The 18,995-nt window shown below is 36.1% G+C and overlaps 1 long non-coding RNA gene across 1 annotated transcript in view; it reads right to left on the bottom strand.

The window, feature by feature from the left end:
* Positions 1–1,049: 1,049 nt before the first annotated feature.
* The window catches only part of LOC118764687, an 18,213-nt gene continuing 267 nt past the window's right edge, over positions 1,050–18,995 (bottom strand). The window contains exons 2-3 of the long non-coding RNA XR_005000494.1: positions 12,686–12,691; positions 1,050–1,063 (exon numbers count right to left, since the gene is read on the bottom strand). This is a non-coding gene — a long non-coding RNA (uncharacterized LOC118764687). The remainder of the gene's footprint in view (positions 1,064–12,685; positions 12,692–18,995) is intronic.

Raw genomic sequence — 18,995 nt, 5'->3', positions numbered from 1 at the left:
ACATACTAGGAACATGTTTTCAAAATGTTAATATGAATTACCAAAGAAAAAATTTCAAAACTTACACACAATTTCTTCATTTTTCACTTATTTTATACCGTTGGTGTTGTTTTTAGATCGAACTGTCTGTGATCCTACAAGTTCTTGTATATATTTGAGAAAATAAAGTGGAGAAGTATTGTCTTGATCAGCCCACCATAGGAAATCAGCTTGAAATTAACATTGCATGTTAACTAAATACTCGTTAGTTACACATGGCTCCCACTGCCTTCAGTGGTAAAGTTGTATCTATCATAAAAATAATAATAATGAAATTATTGTATACAGTGCTCAGGTGCACCACAACTTGTCAAAAGTGCATATAAAGCATATGCAGTAATGTATAAATGTCTGGAAAGTGAACAGTATATGAGTCAGATTGCATGTGTATGGAGGGGAGAAAATCAGGTGTAGTGTTGGTGAATCTCAGGAAGTATGGAAGTTTTGAAGGATGCAGTGCTCCGACTACTTTGTCTAAAAATAGGTGGGTTGAACTTGTAAACTGATATTTCAATTCTTGATCAGAACAATCTCCTTCGTTTTAGTTTTCACCTTGACGAGAAAATCATAAATCGTATGAATTTAGGATTTCTCTCTGCTGAAATATTAAATCTCAGTGCTTAGCAAGTAAAAAAAACCCCAAAAAACCCTCAACATTTAAAAAGGGGAAAATCCGTTACCCATTAAACAGGATCAAAATTAGAAGAGAAAAGAGGACTCAGTAGTTATGGATTAATAAATAAAAAAAAAAAATTTAGATAATTGTTTCTTTACCCTCTTCAACTAAAAAAATATTTTAAAATGTTCATTCATGTTATTTCAAAATCTACTTTGAACCGCATTCCTTCTCCTATAATAAATATGGTTTTCACTACTTTGTCAGATACGTAGGCCCACTCTAAACTGACCAAATATTCTATTAATATTCTATCACGGACATCATTTCTCTCTGTTTTCCATGACCAAAAAGAAAAAGAAAAAATGTTCAGCAAGAAACATTGTATTTAAACAAGTACTTTTTACACTATAATGATGCAATTTATTTGGTTAATTAAAACATTAGAATATTTAAAATTCGATTACATATGTGTTATAGATATGATGTGCAAATAGCCATTGTGGTATTAATCTTTTTTGCAAAATCTCCTGATAATTGTATTATCTGCTGTTCAGGATAATTAGATTCAACTATGTATTTACTCACACACAAACATTTGTGCCTTTAGACACAAATACATGTTCACATGTGAATAGGATTCCTCACATACAAGTATTTGTTGCATGCTTTTGTACATTTTAGAATTAGCAAGTTTTGTTGTAATTAGTACTTCACAGTTAGTAGAGACCTACTTAACATACTGTTTACTCATCTGTAAGGTAACAGCAAGAAGTGTAACTGGCTGAGTGTAAAGGGTACAAGACAAGAAACTCAGAGTTCCAGCTGGTTATATCTTAGTACTGCATCATATGACCATCACATCTAAGCCTGAGATGCCTCACTTTATTCAGATGTGTATATGAACTGCAATGTAGAAATGATTCACAGTAAAATAGCCTTGTCTTTGATTAAACTTTTTTGTTGTTGCTGCTGTTGATGATAACAATAACATATCTGAAATCACCTCTGGTTCTATCATAAAAAATCTTGTTTAAACTTTCTATCAGAATTTTATGTTAGAACTTTTTGTTAGAGGATGTTTTATATACTTGATAAAAATAACAGGATCTATGTATATATACATTTCCTTGCCTGCATTCTTCTGAAGATGGGTGTTTGCACTCAAAATATAAAGGTTTTAAAAAGATTTTCCTGCATTCTGAAAAAGTTATTTTACTAGATTACTTCCAATTCTTGATTATTTTGGAAATCACACAGGTAATGTGAAAGGCTTGAGTAGCAATGCAGAATTTAACATCTCCAATAGGTATTTATTGAGAAAAGCCAGACCTCATTAGGCTGACTTACTCTGAAAAAAGATATTGCTTTGGTGGTGCCTCTGCAACTGAATTAGGACCATTTCTGTTTAACATATTCAGTGTGATGGGTATTTATAACTTGTTACCAGATTTGAGATCATAAATTTTGAATCAAAGGATCAAACAAATATCCTCAATGGAAATTAAAATCAGATTAGTAACTCAGCATATAATTCTCACCATGATGAGTTACACACACACACTCTTTTTAATGTTTTATTTTGTGTGTTTTTTCACAGTCCAACTATTTTTAAAACACTTGTTGCAGAAATTGACAATTCCAATAAAATATTGCAGCACAACAGTGTTTAGTATTGTGCCTTGCAGAGTTAGTTTCAACTTGGTTATACTGTTCTTATAAAACCCCAGTAGTTTAGTCATTCTAAACTTCTTTGCTACTTAAATTGTTCTTTCTGTGCGAGATTTGTTGTCTCATCTGTCAACAACTTTGATCAGAATTAAGGATTGTATTTTATTTCCAAATTTAATACAAACATACCATTTGTATCAGTTGCTAGAACCACTGTTTATATAAATGTTTGGTGGTAGATATAAGCAAATGAACGGCTAATGGGGGAAATTATTCTTTCTGACTGGATAAATTATTGATGTTAACCATGATTGTTCATTCACAAGTATACGTGAAAGCATTTACATTGTTTAATTAGATGAAAATATATTAATAGTGCGTCTTCTAGTCCAACTTGGCAATGTTACTCTTTTATGTATAACTTAGCAAGGTACATAACTCAGGCTGTCTCTGTGTTTGCCTGGCCAGTTTCCATTTTGTTGTACACGTTTTGTTTCATTTATCAACATAATGATGTTATTGTTTTAAATATGTTAGCATAATGATTTTTTAATGATAAATTCTGTTTTATATTTTCTTTATTTAGGGAGATCTGAAACCCAAGGCCATCTCATTGAGTGATGTTGTGGTTGATGTTTGCTTCAACCCAGTGAAATATGTTATTGCAGCAGCTCACATAGGAGGAGATGTCTCTCTGTAAATAACAAATATCGTCTCTGTACAAACATTCACACATACACATATTAGTCATATTTATCTACCATATTGGTTTCAAATTTTGGCACAAGGCCAGCAATTTCGGGGTGGGTGGTATGTTAAGTTGATTACATTAACTCCAGTGCTCAACTGTTACTTATTGACCCTGAAAGGCAAAGTTGAGCTCAGCAGAATCTGAACTCAGAATGGAAAGATATGAAATGCTGCTAAGCATTTTTTCCGCTGTGTTAACGATTCTGACAGCTCACCACTGCCTCATATTGATTCACTGCATTACAATGAATATACATTTACTGCTGTTGATTTAATAACAGACACATAAGTATTAAGAAGGTTACTGCATTGCACCTTGAACAAATGTCTTTGAGTTGACTTGTGTCTTGGAATTGAAAGTTTGTTGATAGGAACTGTATAGAAGCCAGTCATGCATGCATATGTGTGTGTGTGTGTGTGTGTGTTTGTCTCTGCTTGTCTTCACATTTACCTTATCTTGGCCATAGTAGTGTTTGGATCATAAATTAACAGGGAATTTTGATGGCAGGTTTTAATTTAGAATGCTTTAAAATAGGAAATCTATGTCATAAAAGCAAGGGCAGTCTCAGATGGGTTGGTATCAAAAGGGTCATCAGTAGGCCATAGTATCCCAGTATCCCTCAACCGCTATTTGCATGTACTCCATCTCTTGATCTCACCTCAGAAGATGTCTTTTGTTCTATCTCCAGGCATTCCTATTCAGTTGAAGGCGACAACCAAGATTTCCTGCTGCTGGGGTACCACAAGAAGTCATGTTGATGCATACAGTTCTCATCTGATGGCACCATCTTGTACAGCGGTTCCAATGACAAGTCAGTTGCAGCTGTAGATATGAATACTGGTGCTGCCACTTAGCACAACAAAATGGCCCACGAGTAAGTAATTATGGTCATCACATGTAATGTTGCTAATTTCATTATGAACTGGTGCTAATTTAGAACAGCTTAATCCGCAACGTTATTTACTTTTACCATTGCTAACCATTTAGATTTCAGTCATTTCAAATTATTGGTTTCAAATTTTGGCATAAGGCCAGCAACTTCTAGGGAAGGGATTAGTCAAATTCATTAACCCCAGTGTTCAACCAGTTCCCATTTTATTGACCATGAAAAGATAAAACGCAAAGTTGAATTCAGAATGCAAAGATGGAGGAAATGCGACAAAGCCTCTTGCCTGGCATGCTAAAGATTCTGCCAGCTCATTGCCTTTCAGTCACTTTAAATTCTTGATATTAGTTGCCTGTGATTGTCTGTAGCAGGAAAGGGCAACCTTTTTTGGCTGCATGGGCTTCATTATCAGGTGACCTACACTAATAAAATTGGAGGTAATGTTATCCGTTGGCATGTCATTCAGAAAGTCACAGATAACAGTTTTTCCCATGACTGGTCTATAGGGTTCATAATTTAATTGTTTCACTTTGTTTAAAAGGGGCTCAACAATACAGGAGCAATGCATGAACTCGCTTTCCTACCATGGTTTTTGGGTTTGGCCTTATTGTGTGGCACCTTCAGCAAGTGTCTTTTACTATGACCAGAGACTAACCAAAGCCTTGTAAGTACAATTGGTAGATGGAAACTCTGTGGAATCCTGTTGTATATGTATTCTCATGCAGTGCATGAATAGGTTTTTTAAAATATGCTGGATAGAATATAATAATTACCATATTTTCCTTCATACAAGTCAGAATTTTCAAACTAAAATTTACTGCCAAAAAATGTAGGTTGATTCATAAACCAAGGTAACTTTAGAGGACTGAAGATTCCATGTGAAAAGCAGCAGGATTTGCAAAGATAATGATGATGTTTGAATGTTTATATTGTATGCTGGAAATTATGGTGTTAATTCAACCAAAATGTGTCTTTTTTTAATGCTAAATTCATATTTGATATGTAATTCTATTTCTTTGCAAAAATTACATTCAAGAAATTATGATAGTACTTTTTAATTAAGACACAAGTTGATCACTTGTGGTTAGGATTGAAAACAAACACACTCCAACCAGACTTGCCTGTACTCCATCTCTAACTCACAATACTTTCCTTTGACGATCTTTTAATTAATATAATGTTTCTAAAAAGAGCAACTTTTTATTCATTTCCAGGTCAGCAATTTACAGCTTACTTCTGTTGGGTGACCATTTTCTGGCTTCTGGAGATGATGATGGAACTGTTAAGGTAACTTAATGCCTGCTACTAATCTCTTATTTATGTGACTGTTTTGATGTTTTAGCCTGATGAGATAAGAAAGTAAAGATATTTTAGGAAAGTTGTTAAAATTATGTCTAAAACTATCTTTAATTAGCAAGTCTTACAACAGGTGAGATAGCCACACCTGTATTACTCAGGTAAGTGATGCCAAATCTGTTAAAATATTTGAGATTCATTGTTAATGGGATATTAGAATAATTAAAGGCTGTTCTGGATTCATGACCATCCATCTAAGACACTGGTGAGATGACTGACTTGTTTAAGGTAAACTGACTTTTTGCAATGTGGGACTGGCAGCTTGTCATGAAATGCTCAATATACAAATGGATTACCAAAGTACTAGCAAGATTAGTACATGTTTATATTGCATATAGATTAATCTCCCAAAAGATGAAATAAATGACTGATTATTTAAAGGAGCTGGTAGATGGGTGGGCTACTGAAGACATGAGTAAACAGTTGATGCCTCAAACTGCAGCATATACATATATACATACACTGCAAAGTGGTGGTCATTAGGAAAGACATCCAGCTATAGAAACCATATCAAAGCTGACACTGGAGCTTGGTGCAGCCCTGCAGCTTTCGAGGTTCTTGCAAACTGTCAAATGCATGCCAGCATAGAAAAGGGATGGTAAATGTTAGACAGCTTACGACTGATGAAGGGTCGTTCTTTAAGTTACTTGTCCTGTTTTCCATTTGTTTCTCTTGTTGTTTGCATATTGAACTCATTTGCCTTTGTACTTCATGCTGTTTACTGTTGGTTACATCCTGTACCCATATATGCATGTATGTATATATATGTGTGTGTGTGTGTGTGTGTGTGTGCATATATACATATATATATATTATTTATATTATTATTTAATTGAACACCATGCATCCATTTCCAAGTGAGATTATATATACACACACATATATGTATGTATATATATATATATATATATATAAAATGTACTGTTTTGTTTCTTCAGCTTCCCTTGTAGCATTTAAACTGGGGCTGTATCTGACCCAAATATTCTACTTATTTTATGTTCAAACTGGCCAGATCCAGCCTCTCACACCTACCTACAATGTCATTCTAAAAATAAACAATCACATCATCAAAATCTTGAAGTTACAAGATAATGCAACATCATTTCAAAGCAATGAGAATGAATATGTATTACATTTAACAGAATAATTTTGAATGCTAATGGGTTAAGTTCAAATCCCATGGAAGTCAGCTTGACCTTTCACCTTTTTTGGGGGCAGATAAATAAAAAACCCTCAAATGATGGTGCAGAGTTCTTCCCTCACACCTGTCACATCCTAGTTGTTTTGCTGGGTCAAGGGTAGGAGGCTGAAGAGTATGTCTGTCTGCTGTTTACTGCATGGACGTCTATAACCATGCAAAATCATGCTCCCTGCTACCAAGTTATCCCTGTAATATCTAATGTATAGCTTAGAGAAGGAAACTGTTATGGGATAATCCTGAACACCCTCACATGACTGAAAGTGGACTAACCAGTTACAATTATAAGAACTGAGTAAACTGTCAATGGGGGTAGTTGAAGGCGTTAGTTTGACTGTGTTGGTTTAACAGTCGGTAGTTGAACAGTGAGTGCTGAATATCTTACCTAGGGTTGAGTAGCATGGAATGCATTCGGTGTTAACATACATTTCTGCGATAGGTTATTTTTAGGTAACCACAACCAACTAATTGTGTAATACCATTTTACACCAGACGTGTATAGCCACAACATAACAGAAACAAATCATAACAAAATTTGGGGAATAGCAGTGGGATTATTCCTACAATTGTACTTCTGAGTATGGTTTCTTTTGCATAGACACAATGCAGACTTTATTTGTGTGGGTGAATGGTGCTACATTTTTGGTGCCACATAAAAAAAAACCCAGTGATTGAGTTTTTAGTCCACGCAACAGGGAGGCTGGTGTTAGGAATGGCATTCAGCCGTAAAAAACTATGCCAAAACAGTCACTGAAGCCTGGCTCAGTCTTCTGCCTAACTAGCTCCTGTCAAACTGTCCAACCATGCCAGCATAGTAAGTGGACATTAAGCAATGATGATGATGAGTATGTAACTGGTACTTAATTTATCGACCCTGAAAGGATGAAAGGCAAAGTCAACCTCAGTGGAATTTGAACTCAGAACATAACAGCAGACAAAATACCACAAAGCATTTCGCCTGGCAGGCTAACATTTCAGCCAGCTCACCGCCTTTTTTTTTCTTTATATTGTCACGAAATGCACGTAGTCGATTTACAGCCTCTTGACCCAGGGCAGCACTATCTTCTCCAGGCCTTGATGTAGGCCTCCATGTTGATTCTGAGGTAGTGTGGGAAGATGAATGGAGGCATAATGTCGTCATCACTAGTGATCTCTTCAAACACCATGATGTTGATTGGATGTTTGATTTTTATCATTCTCAGTGCATGCACTGTCCTCAGATTGACACCCAAACACTCTGAAATGTTTGTACTGGAGCTTTTGGAGTGAATGCCAAGCAGCACAACATGTTGTTTCCAAATTTCTGGCAGAGTGAATTGCATCACGGTGCTGTTATTCTCACATATGGTACCCAACTGACCCTACTATACTGTGTAGTTGACAAAATCAAAGACAAATAATGCACATGTGCGAAATTAAAAATATAAAATGCCGACAATTTACCCATGGCAGCCTGCATATATATTATGATGGTGGTTGATCTAAAGACGATGAAGGAAAATGACAAATCCTTAGGTGGCCATGTATATTGGATCTTTGAGCAACAGGCTGTGGCACACTTGGGGCAAATATGTAGGCTTTTGGTCAGATTGAGGTCATGATGATGACTCTTTCCTTCTTTAGCTTTTCTCATCTCCTGCAGTTGCCTCAGTCTCCTCAAAATAACTCACTGTAGTCTTGATGTAATCTCACGACACTTACCTCTCTGTTGTGACTTCACACACACACACATTACTTATATATATTATTTTTTCTTATTATGTATACTTATTTGTATAGTTTTATAAATTGGATCTTTTCGGTTTGAACGGCAGTTTTTTCTAGCGGTGTCATATGAAATTGTCACCCATAATTATGACCCTAGTATCGATCTATTGCATTTCAATCTATTTTAGGGTTAGGGTTAGGGGGAAGGGTATATTTTTTTTCTTCAGAAATGTAAATAAACCCAATCTGTTTCTTAAACGAGGGACATTTTCATACGGCACAGAATGTTTTCACCTCAATAGACATCATTGATTGGTTGAAATTGCAGAAATTGAAGAAAAAAAAAACAACAAATATCTTACAAACTATAGAATTTTCTCAATAAAGCCAAGAGAAAAAGATATTTTATAAACACATTCTACCAGTATACGAAGTTTAAAAGTGTTTAGTTACGTGGAAATTATTAAAAAAAAACTGCTGTTCAAACCGAAAAGATCCTATAAATTTAGTATCATAACATCAATTTCATATTCCCAAATGTTTTTGCATTAAAAAACCTCAGGTTGAATGGAAGAGTATAGCTTGGGATTGTTTTTACCGGATGTCTCAAAACACCATTCTGTCAACAAATCTCAGAGGTGACGTAAAAAGACAAATAAAAAAGCTCTGATGGAAAGGCATAAAAAGAAAGAAGCAAAAAAGCTAGCCCGTTAGAGTTGTCTCCCTTGGATTGGTCTATAATTGTCCTGCACGTCAGCACTCGAGTGTAAATGCCGACCACTATTTTTTTTAATCTATGTAAATGTGGAACGAAGAGAGGGTAAAGATAAAGTGGAGGGAGCGTGATAGAAGGAGAGATGTGTGGATATGTACATATATTGAAGTATGTAGGTAGTGGACACGAAGGAGATAAAACTTTTTGGTGTCACTTTAGCATCTGGTCTACCTAGTGTGCCGTCTAACCCTAGCTCAAACCCTAAACCTTAACCAGCACTTTAAACCCTAACTATAATTCTAAACTTTAACCCTTACTCTAAATTCTAACCCTAATCCTAACCGAATTCAGGTCATTTCACAGTGCAGACTACCGATACTGTATGTACAGATATGTAAACATTAAAACAAATGCAGGTATAATAATAATGTTTATTATTATGAGGGCCGGCTGAAATGTTCATAGGCTGAGCAAGACACTCTCATGGAATGTGACCAAATAAAGATTATTTCTTAAAGTAGTTCCTCTTACTGTCCATACGCCTCCATAAGTAGTTGTAGTGCTTGAATCGCATTGGTGAAGAAGCTATTCTGTTGGTCAAAATGATCATCAACAACAGATAAAGCGTCCTCATCACAGTGATACTGGTGTTCAGCTGAGTGTTTTTCTATCTTGCAAAACAAATGATAACCAGATGGAACCAAATCACTAACATATGAAGGGTGATCATCCAGTTCAAAGTCAGTCATGCACAGCAGCCATTGAAAGCAAAGACTTGTGTACTGAAGCATTGTCCTAACGAAACAAAACCACATTCATCAGTTTTTCTGGGTGTTTGGCATTGAACTTTCCATTGATGGTGTGATCATTATGAAGATAGTCAATAAGCACAATAGTTCTTGCATTAAAGTATAGAATATGTAATAATGTGAAGTATATTTTGCATCTTAATATATTTAATTTTGGAAATGTATCAAGCAGAGCTAAAATAAACAGTAAAAATACAAATTGCATTTCAAAATGTGGGACACTACATGACGAAAACTAACAAAAAAAGGAAGAAAATAGTGATGCTTGTGTTCTAAAGGTACAATGAGAAAGCGCAGGAAAAGGATAGAAAGATGGGAAAGAAGGGAAGAAAGACAGAAGGAATGAAAAGTGAAAAGGTAAACTGGGGGTTTGAAGTGAGTGCCAGACAGGAGATGAAACAAAATGCATGTCTTACCTATGCACTGGTCAAGTAGAAAAAAGATAAGTGATAAAAAGTTGGGTGATCTTTTGGTACCAAAAAGCAAAAAAAGAGAGACAGAGTAGAGAAGGTTGGGGAAGAGCAAGTACGAAGAAAGAGGGAGTGCAGAGAAAAAAGGGAATAAAGATAGACAGTAGGTAGTTGACAGAGATGGACAGAGGAAGAAATGGAAAGCAGTAAAAAAATAAAGGCAGCAGATAGAAATAGATGGGAAAGGTTTTGAGCACAAGAGGTGAGAGGAGAAGGATAGAGAACTAGGTAGAAAAAAGAGAAAGTCTGGCACCACATATTGAACACTGTGTAGGGTACCACTGAGTGGGAACAGAAGTGGAGGGTGTGATATTACACTGACTAACAACCATAAAATGTTGTACAGAAAGTCAATACACACACGCACACATATATGTATGTATGTGTGTGTGTATGTATGTATGCATGTATGTATGTATGTATATATATATCATCATAATCATCATCACTGTTTAACGTCTGCTTTCCATGCTAGCATGGATATATATATATGATGAAGGAAATTGTTGTATACAGTGCTCAGGTGCAGTACAACTACAAAAAAAAAAAGGCCTTCAGGGATATTGTTGGCAGATTTTAAGGAAACATAGAAGTTTTGAAGAAGACAGTGTCTTGATAGTTAACAACTGATGCGGGTAATTTATTCCATGCTTCAGCAATTCTGAGAGTGAAAAAGTGTTTCTGAAAGTCATGGGTGCTGTGTTGTTTTTTGACTTTGTAAACATGTCCGCAAGTGTTTGTCATATGGAATTCAAAAAGGTTCCCAAGGTTGTTGTTGGAAAGATGATGGATAATCTTGTGGGTGTCAACCAAGTCAGTTGCCTGACGTCTGAGCTTCAATGTATCCATGCCCAGGGAAGCAAGACTTTCAGAGTATGGTAAGATGTCTAATGGTGGGTATTCTTTTTGTTGCATGTTTCTGAACAGTTTCCAGGAGATTTATATGCTGAGCAAGATTGGGGTTCCAGACTGGTGATGCAATTTCCAAGTGTGGACGTACCATTGTCATATACAATTTTAAATAGATAGGTGGAGAGCGGCTGACAAAGGACTTACTGAGTGATGCTAGGACAGCCTTCTTGACAGTCTTAGAGATGTGGTTTGTCCAATGCAGATCATTGCTTACAATATATATATATATATATATATATATATATATTATATATATATATATATATATATATATATATTAAATGAAAGAAATTGTTGTATACAGTGTTCAGATGCACTACAACTACAAAAAAAAAAGGCCTTCAGGGGTATTGTTGGCAAATTTCAGGAAACATGGAAGTAAAACCCAAAGTCTTAGTAAGTAGGAAGGCTGACAAATCACAAATCCCTTCAGGTAGATGGCCCTGCTCAATCTGTAGAAAAGGCATGGGTAGAAACTCCATACAATGTACCCAGTGTAAGCTATGGACACATAAAAGGTGCAGCAATATCAAAGGAAGGTTAACCAGGAAGATAGTTTTTGTGTGTGGCCGATGCACATGGGCAATAAACACTGAAGATGTACAGAAAACAGATTCCATCACATGACATGGGGAGGAACTAGAAGTAGTTGATAGCTTCCACTTCCTAGGTGACCAAGTCTGTAGTTGGGGTAGATGATCTGAGAGTGTAGTGGCTAGAATAAGAATAGCCTGGGCAAAGTTCAGAGAGCTCCTACCTCTGCTGGTAACTAAGGGCTTCTCACTCAGGATGAAAGGTAGAATGTATGATGCATGTGTGCTAACTGCCATACTACACAGCAGTGAAACATGGACCATGACTGCTGAGACGTGCGTAGGCTTGAAAGAAATGAAGCTAGTGTGATCCGCTGGATGTGTAATGTCAGTGCATATATGACAGAGCGTGAGCACCCTGAGAGAAAAGTTGGACATAAGAAGCATCAAATGTGATGTGCAAGAGAGATGACTATGCTGGTATGGTCATGTGTTACATATAGATGAGGACAGCTGTGTGAAGAAGTGCCACACCCTAACTGTGGAAGGAACCCGTGGAAGAGGTAGACACAAGAAGATACAAGATGAGGTGGTGAAGCACGATTTTGGAGATATGCAATGATTGAGAAGACCAGGCAACTAAAGTGAGATTGTAGCTATGGCCGATGCCAGTGTTGCATGTCTGGCCTATTTAAGAGCACCTCTGATGTGTCGGGCGATATGATATGCTTGAGAAGACCTGTTGAGTCAAGTGAAACCAAAATCATAGCTGTGGTCAGTGTCCTTTGATGGGCTCCTGTGCTGGTGGCACATAAAATGTACTAACCAAACATGGTTGATGCTAGCACCACTGACTGGCTCTCGTGCTGGTTGATGCCAGGTCCACCTGATTGGCTCCTGTGCCGGTGACATGTAAAAAGCACCATCTGAACGTGGTCAATGCCATTGCCCCTGACTGTCTCCCATGCCCATGGCATGTAAAAAGCACTATCTGAATGTGATTGATGCCAGGGCCACCTGACTGGCTCCTGTGCTGGTGGCATGTAAAAAGCACCCACTACACTCTTGGAGTGGTTGGCGTTAGGAAGGGTATCCAGTTGTAGAAGCATTGCTAGATCAGATCTGAGCCTGGTGCAGCCACTGGCTTTCCAGACCTCAGTCAAACTGTCCAGCCCATGCCAGCATAGAAAACGGACGTTAAATGATGATGATGATGATGATGATGATACACACACACACACACACACACACACATACACAAACATGGGTGTGTATGATTGTGTATAGAAGAATGTATTACTCAAAGAAATTCCAACTTTGATTTTCCTGTTTTATTTACAATCTTAAAATAATATAATATAATATAATATAATATAATGAAATGATAGAATATTAAATGTCCATTCTGATTGAGCTAGTACTTTCATGCATTAAACTATGCAATCTTCAGATTCATGTAGTAGTGATGACTGTTATGTTTTACAATTTACAACTGTAGTGAGATGGCTAAACTGTGTGCCTTAAATACATTTATATAGGCTCCAGAATGTTAATTTTTGCAAACTGTATTCTGACCAATCAGTGTGTTGCTTTACTAAATTTTACTTAAGTTGATTGGTTTTGGAATTAGGCGTCACGATTTGTTGAATATATCAAGAGATATGTATTTTGACCCTGGCCAATGCAGTAATTGTTTGGCTATATTTAGAAATGTTGTAAACATTTTCCTTGGATTTTTACATTTCAATTATCATCATCACCATTATCATCACCTTTATTATTGTTGTCATTGGTGGTGGTGGTAGGAATAGCTGTGGACATAGAACTTTACACCCTAAATAAGATTATTTTTACTGACTTTTTTCTTGACTTAGCCACTATTTTCCTATCATCATCATGAGAACCTTCAGTATTGTTGTTGATGTTGTTGATGGTAATCGTAGTAGTAGAAATAGTACCTCTAAGTATTAGTATTATTGTTTATTTAGCTTGAGTTGAAATTTATTAATAAAGTTCTTTTCTCTGATTTTTCTGGGTAGTTTGTGGAACGGCACGTAAGAAGCACCCACTACACTCTCGGAGTGGTTGGCGTTAGGAAGGGTATCCAGCTGTAGAAACTTTGCCAGATCAAACCAGAAGGCTGGTGCAGCCTTCTGGCTCACCAGTCTTCAGTCAAGCCGTCCAACCCATGCCAGCATGGAAAGCAGACATTAAATGACAACGACTATGATGATTTTCCGACCACATGATGCTAGATAGTTACTCAAAGGTATCTGAAGGACATCTGGGTCTTTAATTTGCTGCCAGTGCACACGAGAACATTCTGATAGTGCATTTTCAGTCTGACCCACATATAGTTCTTCACAATTTGGGCATTTGATGCAGGAAATTAATTTTCTACTTTTGCAATTCATATTTGTGTTTATGAATATTTTTCTACTTTTGCAATTCATATTTGTGTTTATGAATATTTTTCTAGTTTTTGTGTTCATATATTGGCCGGTATGCATGAATTGGCATGTGCCACATTGGTTATCATTGCATTTAGATACAGTGAATGATTGGCCTTTGTTGCTAAGGTCAAACTTTGCCTTTGTTAATAATTAAAAAAAATTTTTAGGCTGTCTTTTACTAAGAACCATAGCTCGATCTCTGATTATATCTTTTAATTCATTACTTTGAGCAATGATTAGTAGGTTTGCTTTGGTAATGTTGAAGATATTCTGGTGACATGGGTTGTGTGTCACTATAAATGGTATAAATTGGTCACTTTATGACCAGACATTAACTTTATTACTCTAATATATATACAGGGATTGGACAAAATAATGGAAACACCAAGCATCATCACATCATAATTTTGAAATATCTATAAAACCATCAAAAGCTTGTTTATGTTCGTTTTTTGATTTATTATTAGTGTTGCTTAATATGTTTTGCTAAAATTGCTGTTTCTTTTCAGATATCATCAGAAAAAGGTACTTAAAATTCATTAAAATGACAGATTTATCAGACTTTCAAAGAGATCACATTGTTGATGCTCATATGGCAGGTGCTAGCATAATGAAAACAGCCGAAATGCTTTATGTATCAAGAAGTACTGTCTTGAAAGTAATGACAGCCTTTGAGAAAGAGGGAAAAACTTCCTTGTTGAAACAAAACTCTGGAAGAAAACCAAAACTTTCAGATAGGGACTGTCAGACTCATATACGAATTGTTAGAAAGGATCACAAAAGTAGAGCTCCCAAAATTACTGCAGAGCTTAATGACTACCTTGAGAACCCAGTTTCCACAAAAAATTGTTTGCAGGGAGCTGCACAGAGCCGGATTTCATTGGAGGGTTACAATCAGAAAACCACTACATTCAAAAACAAACATTGCAAAGCATTTGGAGTGGAACAAAAACCTACAGAATTGGGCCCTAAAGCAGTGGAAGAATGTTATTTTCTTGGATGAGTCAGCCTTTACCTTATTTCTGACCACCGGCCAAGTATACATGTGGAGACAGCCAAAAGAAGCATTTGACTCAGACTGCCTTCTTCTAACTATTAAACATGGAGGAGGATCTATGATGATCTGGGGGGCTATATCTTGGAAATCCACTGGTCCAATGGTTTCCCCTCATGGCAGAATTAATAGTCAAGACTAAGCATTTTATCTGATCAAATTCATCCTATAGTTGTGGAACTGTTTCCGGAGGGAAATGCAATCTTTCAGGATGATAATGCACCAATTCACACAGCTAAAGTTGTCACTGAATGGCACGAGGAACATTCTAGTGAAGTTGAATATCTTATCTGGCCCCAACAGTCCCCAGATCTCAATATTATTGAATATTTATGGTGCATTTTAGAAAAACAAGTAATGAGTCGATAACGTCCACCATAATCACTACAAGAACTGGAGACTGTTTTAACTGAAGAATGGACAAAAATTCCTTTGGAAACAATTCAAACTTTGTACGAGTCCATACCTTGTAGAATTCAAGCTGTAATTACTATCAAAGGTGGTCCTACCCTATATTAAAATAAATTTGCTTGAAATTTTAAGGTGTTTTCATTATTTTGTTCAACCCCTGTGTATACATACATACATACACATATATATATACATACATTACACACACACGCACACACACACACACACATATACATATATATATATTGGATCATCCCATAAATAGTGCTTTTTTTATATACTTCTTTTATTTTTCAAAATTAAGATAAAGTTCTTTTTTAATCTAAAACTAGCAGTATTGCCTGGCGTTGCTCGGGTTTGTTTTGACCCCTTAGAATTGGAATTTTTGAAAAGTAACAATTTTGCATTATGTAGCTTGTTATTCTCTTTAAGTAAACATTTTTCTGGTTGAAATACACCGAAAAATGGCAATACAGCAGTCAAAAAGTCATAAAAAATAGGGATTTTCATAGAAAAAAAGCATCTTTTTGATGTAAATAATATTTGGTCTTAACATGGTCTAATTTGAATTTTATCTTCTATGGAATGAAGAGCAAGCCTTCTTCTATCATACTCTCAATTTTGGTCAACTTGCACCGCAGGGTCTCGGAGAATATAATGTTAGTTGAAGGCTACCAAACCTGTCACACACAGACAACTTCAGCTTTATATATATAGATATACTCTCCTTCATTTTCTACAATGCTCTTCCATCTATCTGGTAGATTTGCAAGGCCCCTCTTCCAAAATTCACTTGTCCATGATGGAAAATACTCCTCTAGTACTCTTCTGACTTCATCTACGAATTCATATTTTTTTCATCCAAATGATTTTGAAGACTGCGGAATAAATGGTAATCAGATGGTGCAATGTTTGGCGAATATGGTGGCTGGGGCATTGTTTCCCATTCAAACTGCTCCAGCCTTTCAAATGTCATCCTTGCTGTATGTGGCTGAGCACTAACCTGATGGAAGAACGCCTTTCATTTTGAAACCAAAGATGGTCATTTTCCTTCTAGTGCCTCTCAAACTGCTCACAGTAAATCTCCTTTGTTTGGTTTGGGTTTAAAGGTTTAAAGTGGACTAAACCTTTCATATCCCACCAAACAGATAACACCTTACATGGGTGAAAACCTTCTTTAGCCTGTGGTACCAGTGTTTCTCCTTTCCCTACCTACTGCCTTTGGCACTTAACATTTTTATAGAGGACCCATTTCTCATCACCAGTCACTATTTGCTCCCAAAATAGTTCATTCATGAGACAGGACAGCAAAGAAGAGCACATATCCACTCTCTGTGCACAATTAGAGTTGGAAAGTTTGTGAGGAACCCATTGACTGAATTTACTGACTTTTCCAATGGCATGCAGGTGTTGATGAATTGTTGAATGACCAAATCCAAACTTCTCTGTGAGTTCCTCAACAGTTATGATGGGATTTTGTTCCACCAACATTTGCATGATGTCCTCGTTGAACTCTACAGATCTTCCAGGACAAGGCTCATATTCTATGTTGTAGTTTCTGGCTCAGAATTTCTTGAATCACCGTTGACATTGGCTTATGCATATTGTCCAATCCTCATGTATTGCATTAATATTCCTCACATTTTCCATTGTGTTGTTGCCTTTATTGAACTCATAAAGTGAAATATGCCAAATATACTTCTTTGTCACTTCCATTATAGCTTTGAAAAAAATAACTTAAAATTGAACAGCACTCTTCAAAACTTGCACTAAGAATAAATACATGGTAAAATTACTACCTGCTTTTACAGCAAGTTGATGCAAATAGTTTATCCTGTCCCCCTCTGGCTTTTAGTTTATGCAATTGAAAAAACTGCATTATTTATGGGATGACCCAATATATATATATGCATATAGGCGCAGGAGTGGCTGTGTGGTATGTAGCTTGCTTACAAACCACATGGTTCTGGGTTCATTCCCACTGCGTGGCATCTTGGGCAAGTGTCTTCTACTGTAGCCTCAGACTGACCAAAGCCTTATGAGTGGATGCGGTAGACAGAAACTGAAAGAAGCCCATCGTATATATATATATATATATATATATATACATACATACATATACATATATACACACACACACATACATGTATGTATGTATGTATGTATATGTTTGTGTATCTGTATTTGTCCCCCCAACATTGCTTGACAAACGATGTTGGTGCGTTTACGTCCCCTGTAACTTAGTGGTTTGGCAAAGTTCTGGGGTTGATTTGTTCAACTAAAGGCAGTACTCCAGCATGGTCACAGTCAAATGACTGAAACAAGTAAATGAATAAAAAAATATGTATATATTATCAGTTCTGCATTTATATATCTTTTTACTGGTCTTGTGTTTGGTTTTGTATTTGTTTTATAGGCTTATGATGCATATTTCCAGTCTAACTGGTTGTGTTTGTTTGAATGTTGTTCTCATTTTATCCTTTCAACTTGGCTAGAAATTTTTTCTTCTTATTCATTGAATACTCACATGTTGTCTGCAGCAAGAGACCCTATCATATACATGCATACAAAAATACATACAAGCATAACAGATCCAATCCATCATTGGAACTGTAAAAATCTGTGAAACTTTCCAGAAGTTTATCATTTAAATATATATTTAAGCATGTCTAGGTATGTAACTATACGCATGAGAATACATACATAAGGCAAAACATACAAATCTGCACATATACATACATACACACACACATACATACATTCATAGATACATGCATGCATAAATACATACATACATACAAAAATACCCTGTTGTTGATGTTGAAATTCCAATGAAGGAGCCTTGCATCTAGGTTAGAAACTGGTTCTGTCTCTATTGGCAAGAAATCTTGAAATAAAACTGAACAATGTTATACATACACACATGCATACATGCATGCATGCATACATACATACATACATACATACATACACACATACATACATGCATGCATACATACATACATACATAATACATACATACATACAAACAAACAAAAATACCCTGTTGTTGATGTTGAAATTCCAATGAATGAACTTTGGATCTAGGTTAGAAACTGGTTTTGTCTCTATTGGCAAGAAATCTTGATATAAAACTGAACAATGACATACATACATATATAAATATGTCTGTGCATGCATATGTGTGTCTCATTGTCTTGACATTGCGTGATAGTTATTTGTGTAACTGTGACACAAATTGTGTCATTCAGTTCCAATCTTCTGTGAAAATATGTCTGGCCATGGGGAAATATTTATGTTTAGAAATGGATAAGGGTTTGTGACAGGAAGGTTATCTGGCTATAAAAAATCTGCCTCAGTGAATTATGTCAGATCCATGCAAGCATAGAAAAGTGGATGTTAAAATGATGATGA

The sequence above is a fragment of the Octopus sinensis genome, linkage group LG9 (genome assembly GCF_006345805.1).
Source record: "Octopus sinensis linkage group LG9, ASM634580v1, whole genome shotgun sequence".
Taxonomy (NCBI): domain Eukaryota; kingdom Metazoa; phylum Mollusca; class Cephalopoda; order Octopoda; family Octopodidae; genus Octopus; species Octopus sinensis.
The sequence above is the reverse complement of the archived record's forward strand: the minus strand, read 5'-3'. Positions and strand labels throughout refer to the sequence as shown.